A 7,699-nucleotide genomic window follows, 5' to 3' on the forward strand; every position below is an offset into this window, starting at 1 on the left:
AGAAACAACATACTACAGTGTACATGACATCAAAAGCATACCTCAAATATAAAATTTCATGCCGAGAAAAGGAACATTATATCCCAGAGTAATGTGATTCTGTAAACTGCACATAAGCTTTTATCAATTTTATTATATATCATCTAGGTCTGAGTCAAGATATTTACATGCAGTTCAAACGAACTTTGAAAGCATTAACAATAATGGTACCTTGATGGATGTAAAGGTGTGAAATTTCAGAAACTTCTGGAGGAAGGTTTAATTGTTTTATACCCCCCATGGTTAACTGTAATTGTCCATTTGTTAGTAGCATTTAAATTTTGTTTTCAAGATAAACTTAGATGCTTTTCACAATGCATTTCCTTAACCCTGTACTATCCTTTAATAACCGCATACTTTCTTTTTTTGGTTTCACACTGTCTTTAATAACCCCATACTAACGCCTTAAGCCAAGACTATCGCACAGTTTATGAATATTGATGATTTTGTCAAACAGAGCGTGATTAACATGCAATTTCGACTTTTGTGATTGGCTAATGCTTAGCCCCACTTTTCCTTAGCCTGGTTTTGTTTCACACTGAATCTTAGTAGCGCAATTGTGGTGCTAGCACTGCAGTTAGCTGGCTAACCCTCCTTTTTTTGCAGGGCCAGATAGTACTGTTCTATTTTACCGTGCTAGCCCACTTTCCTAAAACATAGTGTGGAACCGAAGTGGGCTAAGCTTAACCCCGGGAAATATGTGTAGTGTGAAAAGCATAACAATGACTCAGACCTATTTTTGACATTCATTCGTAGATTGGAGGCTCTTTCGAACAGAGCTTATGAGGAGAAAGATCATGTTCAAAGAGATTAAATAATTTAGGAAGCAATTATATTTTATTCAAAATGCCCATAACACTCAATTGATTCTTGTCTAGTCCACCTTTAAGTTAACCAAAATCAGAACCCAGTCCCCCCCCCCCCCGAAAATGACATCCCAGTAATGGGATAAGCGAGAATGCACTTGGTATCTCTTCTGAATTCACTAAATCTCTTTGACCTTTCCGCTCTGGGCCCCTAAAACACATTTTATATTGAACTTTCCGTCATGAATACCCTGATCCATGTCAATGTCCTATTCAGTTGTTTACTAATAATAGAATACCTGTCATTCCCCCCTTTCCGCGTCTTATTCATTATGCACCATCTCCAGGAGTAGAATCTCAATTTGAATTTCATAATCTCACACACAGTGTATATCGATCTTCGTGACTCGGCCATGTACCATACAGGGAATCGCATAGCATTGTGTTCACCACTGAGGATTTACATTGTACATTCCCTTTCATAGAGGAGAAAGTCACTTAGTCAAACTGAAAAACAAGTTCTTCTGGGGGTTTTGATGTTGCAGTATGGAAAATTGCCAAAAGCAGTTAAAATCAATCGATACTGGATCATTAGAATTGAAATACGTCGAAAAGAAAGCAGCTGATATTGAAAAATCAAATTATATACACCTGAAAAAGTTTACGCACAAGGAAATGAAATTTATGGAATCAACATTAAAATCAATCTCTTTGAGACTTTAAATACATCATTTTCCAAGAAAAAGCACATCCATGATACAAACTTTGCACAAGTTAGAAGCACAAAATGGATTCTTTACAATTTTACGACAGTTGTAAAAATTAGTATGGTCGTCAGATGACTTCAAATCCATGGAATTGAGAGTGATGTAAACTTTCTCCAGATAAGCTATATACATGTACCCCCTTTTTGGATAAAATCACATACTGATATGCTTTAAACTTAGGGCCTTTTCACACAAGAATCTTGAAACATCATTGTAATGATGATTGCAATTCATCTTTAGAATCATCGGACCGTTCACACGCTCTCTCGAAAACTGTGATTTGAATTCAAATTCCTGAGCGAAGACGGTATGTGTCCTTGGTGACTTGTCAATCAAAGCACTGCATCGCAAATACAATGCACTTCCTTTTATTTCCATGATACAATGCTTAAAAGGTCACGTAAGCTCCGCCCCCAAAAGATGTTTTGGAAGTCAAGCCTTTCAGATGTAACATTCATACCGTAATTTGAGAGAAACTTACTGGAATTCACCTCCGGAGTAGAATTTGAATTCATGATTGTGATTAGCGTTCATGATTCTAGTTTGGTTTCACACGTGCTAAAAATTTGTCACTAAAATTATTTTTAACTGGAATCATTCAAATTACGATTTTGGCACTGTGTGAAAGGGCGGTTAGTTCCCACAGAGCCTGATAAATTCCATGATGTGCAATTTTAAAACGCTAATATTATTTCAGCAATGTCAAGCACTGCATGGAATGTATGCTGGGGAGCAGGAGAAGACAGATAAAAAGAAAGAAAATCATTTCATGATTTAGATTGAGGCTAGAAAACATCCGGAAGACATTGACAATGCTGGGGCTCCCGAGAGGGAATATGTTATTCTCTTTATTAGCATCTTCATGGTATCCCTATCAAATCCAAAAACTTCTATATACATCGGAGAAGAAAGTGATGACGATAATGGTCAATGGTGGAAATACTGTTGGCTGGCAATCACCTCATCTCATTATCCTCGATTATGTGGAAATTAAATGGAAATGTATTTATTCTTCGGTTCCCTTTTAGGGCTGGGACTAAAACCCGGGTACCCGGTTCCCGCCCGGCAGCCTCGGGTACCCGGGTAGGAAAATCAAGACCCGATACCCGAAAATTGCTTACCAATAACGTATTTGCGTAGTGCATAGTGTAAGACATGATTGTAACTCATCACAAAAGTACACAAGTCTCATTTTGAATCTCACCAATTAACCTCGAAATATCCATAAATATACAAGTTTTTCAAGTGATGATGTGACTGAGATCGTTGGATCGTCGCCATGTTTCTTAATTGCAGCTTGAGCATACGAAGCGCCAGCCAACCACGTTCGTGTTACCATTTTCAGTTCATCATAAACCAAAAATAAGGTTTATCGCTAATCAGAATCGCAATGCATCATGGGATCGAAAAGGCTCCCCTTTCGATCCCGTGATGCATTGCGGTTCTGATTAGCGATATACCTTATGGTAACCCGATCGTGATTGGCTGGTGAATTCGGCGCTCCGAAACTACCCGGAAATCAATTGACTGTGCATGGAGTGATAGATTCTACAAACTCACGAACACGATGTAATATCGACGCTACTTCGTAAGATTTTGATGGAAAAGCAAGAAGTAATCAAAATTTGCTTATCTGTGTGATATCGGTAAGAAAACAGATAGTCTGAGAATACCTTTCATAATTAATATGAAATATAGGAAAGTGGAATTCTAGGACGATTTTGGTACGAGGTGACAGAGTATTGCAGACTTGTTTTGATGGAATACTGCGTGGCACGGGAGGCTTGCACTGCGCATGCTTACTATATTTTCATTCATAAGTTTGCTTGTGGCGCAGTGGCCGGATGACGTCACCTATGGGATTTTTCCACCAGTCATATTTCATGCGACATGAATTTCGGGTACCCACCCTAAAATTGCCACGGGTACCCGAAAACAAAAATACCCGAAAGTCCCAGGCCTATTCCCTTTTGTTTGAAATAAAAATTTAGTTATATTATAATTGAGATCTGGGCATTTGTATACATACATCAGGGGTGTTGCCACAGGAGGGTAGGGGGCAATTGGCCCAAATGATTTTTCAAGAAGTGAAAAAAAAAGGGAGAAAAAAAAGCAAACCGATAAAATCAAATTTAACAATAATATTCAATGTACTCAGTATTACATTTTCCCAGTGTTGAATTGATACAACATCAATAATTAACGTGCAAATAGAAAACAAGATCTATAGATGAAAAACAAGCAGAAAATTCCTGGAGGGAATGAGACATTGCTCAACTCTTGTTTACTGCCCTAAAAATGGATAGTTGGATACATATATCGCCATTGACGTAATGATACTTGACTGGATTAAGTACCAAACTGTCTCGAGATATTAAGAGCACAGAAGACGTCATATGAAGTGATCAAAATGATGGATCGAGGTGATTAAATTGTTCTACGCAATCATGCTGACAATGGACCAAGAAAGATATACAGATCAATGTTGTAAACTGCATTTAAAAGATGTTCTCTCGGTGACCTTCAACATGTACATCAGCACTAATGGCTTACTTCGAAACATCAAATTGTGCTTGAGCATTCGATTGTATCGTTCTTCACTTCTCTGAAGTTTTCATGAATCATGGAATCTCACTCTTATGCTATGATATCAAGTGCATGGATGGAATCATACTGGATGATTTGATAGTTTATGCAAAACAAATGACAGAAATGTCTATGGGGAGAACAATATAATTTCAGAGCCAAACACATACTCAGTCACAAGAGAATGAAACATCAGATGGAGAGAGATCACACATACGTTGCTTTTTTTAAACACATTCCTTTAAAAATGGTCTCAATATCAAACAGGGAAATTTTGTCAAGTTGATTAGGGAAGAGTTAATCTATTATCACAAGAGGTAGATTATTATTTTTTATTTATTATTTTATTTTACTGATCGATTAATTTATCAATTGTATATCTATTTATTATTAATAATATTAATTTATTATAAATAAATTGAAATTGAAATTGAAAGATTATATTTTTGTGGTGGTGTTCTTGTCTAGGATTTTCAGTGAGTGATTAAAGCCAAGAATTCACTTTTTTTTCATTCACTTTATACATGTAGGGGAGATCAGGGTTAGTTGGAATGCGGGGTAAGTTAAAACATTGTACAATTTTCTTTAACGCCCGTAAAATAAATTTATGCAATACTGCCCTCCATTTATTGCTATTAATAATACAACACTAATTACAATGTTTTAACTTACCCCGCGTTCCAACTAACCCTGATCTCCCCTACATATATGGTCAATTCCAGCGTAACGGACATGACGTTCAGACAAATTTTTGTAATTCAAAGGTTTATACAGTAGAATTAGCAGTCTTTTGATAATTGTTACTGAGCTTATCAGACACATTTAAGTATCAGTTACATACACATGAAATTTCAAATTGTTTCATTGAACAGTTGCGGAAAAATTGCACTCTTTGTGAGCGTAACGGACATGACACGAAATGGACGAAGCATTTTTACCTCCTATTGCTTATTGAAATTCCTGTGAATTCTTGGATTGCATGCACCTGATGTTGGTGTTAATTTAACCTTAAGATCATGCTCTATCCATAAAAAGGTGTTTAGCAACAGTTTTGCAGTGCAATCTGTATTCATAGCTCAAAATGTAGCGTAACGGACATGACACACGAAGCGTAACGGACATGACAGTTTCGTCCACTTTTTGTAAGCGAATATAATTATTTAATTACAAGATATGGTACAAGTCTAATTGTTTACATGTTAAGGCTAGAGGTTAGAGACACACATCATAACTGGTAATCTGTAATATCTCCTATTATTTTGCAATTTGAGAGAGGGGCTTTTTGTACAATATTTATAAAACAAAAAAATATTTAGAAAAATTTCTTTTACACCAGTTAACAACAGTTAATGAGTATTTTCCAGTTACTACCAACCGCCACACCTAATTAAAAGACAAAAAGTTGATAGTAAAGATTATTTTTATTCATGGCTTACTATTTGACAACATACACTAGCGTAATGGACATGACACCCTTACGAAGTGAACTTCATCAGCACTTCTTAGTTTCAAAATGAAAGAAATATGAATAATGAAAGTAATTATGTAACAGCAAAGTACCTTTACTAACATTCTTAAGAAAAACATGTAGATATTATTGGCAGGTATTATTAATTTAATAGCTATAGCCTACATGATAATTTTATATAGAATACAATACAATGCAAATAGTACCACTACGGCACACTGAGAAGACCAAATCTCATTTTTTGTGAGAAGAAACCAAAATGTACCAGAGTTATCCAAGATGAACATATTATGAAATGTATTTTATGATAAAGAATATTTAATGTAAGTTTTAAGATTTAAAAAAAAAATATTAAAATCAAAAGTATTTTAAAATTTAATAGCAGTACCTGAAAACCAGTCTTTCATTATCAATTATGTATGAGTTGAAAGGTAATCAGAATGTTTGTAAATCGCTTCTGAGATTTTTTTTCATTCAAAATAAATATCATCCTGAGTATAATCATCCTTTCATCAAATCTTGGATGTTCTAAATCTTACAATCTTGCTTGCTGACAAATGTGGCTGTATCTAATTTTGTTGCTTTGTCCGTGCTGCTTGTGTACAAATGAAGATACATACATGTACATCATTCAAATTGTGATTATGGCTGACCAAAATACTACATGATGACATAATTTATTTATCGTGCCACATTCCTTCCACAGCCCCTTTGCTTTATATATTGCAAAGAAGTGCCAAGTAGATTCATGGATTCATAGAGCTACATCATGTAAACAAAGATACATGTATCTGAATACAAACTTGTTTTTAAATGTGAGCCCGTGCCATCACTGAAAAAGTTGAGGTTGATGAAAGTCAGATACTTTGAAGCAATACATGATCTCATGAATTCACAAGTTGGAATTTCATTATGCTCCAAACTGTCAGTGCAAACACCTAAGATAATCAATTGTATTGTTCAAACACAAATGATGCAGATTATGATCTGAGTATGTTGCCAGATCTAGCTGCATCTTATCCTAATATTATGTGGCATACTGTTAATTCTCAGAAAAATCTACAAGAACAAGAGCTGAACTTTCATCATTCACCAACTTCTAAAAATAGCTTGAATGACATGCAGATTCTAGGAGTTATTACATCCAGCTATCCTCAAGCAATTGCGACTGACCTCAGTCTGTGACACTGAGCCTAATATTTTGTTTTTGTAAATGCTGCCTTTTGTCATATATAAGGCGTCATGTCCGTTACGCGAAGTGTCATGTCCGTTACGCCATTTTTATGAAAATGAGAAGTGGTAAGGGAAAATTATTGCTACACATGGTAGGGGTTTTTATTCTAACATAGAATCTGAATGTGCAGTACCTTCAGACAAATTTCCTGTAAGCTGTGAAAACTTTAAGTGAAAAACGTAACGGACATGACACTGATAATGATAAAGAAATCACACAAATCTGAAGATCGATTTCTCTAAAATTGATGAATGGCATAAAATTTAATGATAATTTTCTGTTGATGTAAACATTAATCAACTATTCAAAAGTTAAAAGAGACCTCTGGGACCTTATTTGCTTTTAGTAGAGACAGGAGAGATGAATTGTTTAAAAATGGCCACATTTTTTAGATTTTGCAATTTACTATTCTATTTTTTCGATGATGGAAAAAAATGCAAAATTTTATCAATATTGCAATTTTTCTATTGGAAATTGAAACTTTAAAGATTACTTTTTAAGAAAATTTGACTGCTTAAGTGAAATCTGAAACTTTATTTTTTCTCTAAAGTGAACATTTTCCATGGAATTGCCCATATACCCTTCACATCTCATCCTCAAAGAATTTAATTTCCCTTTTCTGCCACATTCACTGCATTACATACCCACTGTAAAAACACATCAAAATACTCCATATTATCAATACCCTTCCAACGAATTTACATCCCTTTCAAACCACAGAAACCGTCATGAACAACTCGGCAATTCCCTCTGTTTTTAAATATTTTAACACATTCAAAATCAATACATAATTGCATTG

Source organism: Lytechinus pictus, chromosome 5 (assembly GCF_037042905.1).
Source record: "Lytechinus pictus isolate F3 Inbred chromosome 5, Lp3.0, whole genome shotgun sequence".
Taxonomy (NCBI): domain Eukaryota; kingdom Metazoa; phylum Echinodermata; class Echinoidea; order Temnopleuroida; family Toxopneustidae; genus Lytechinus; species Lytechinus pictus.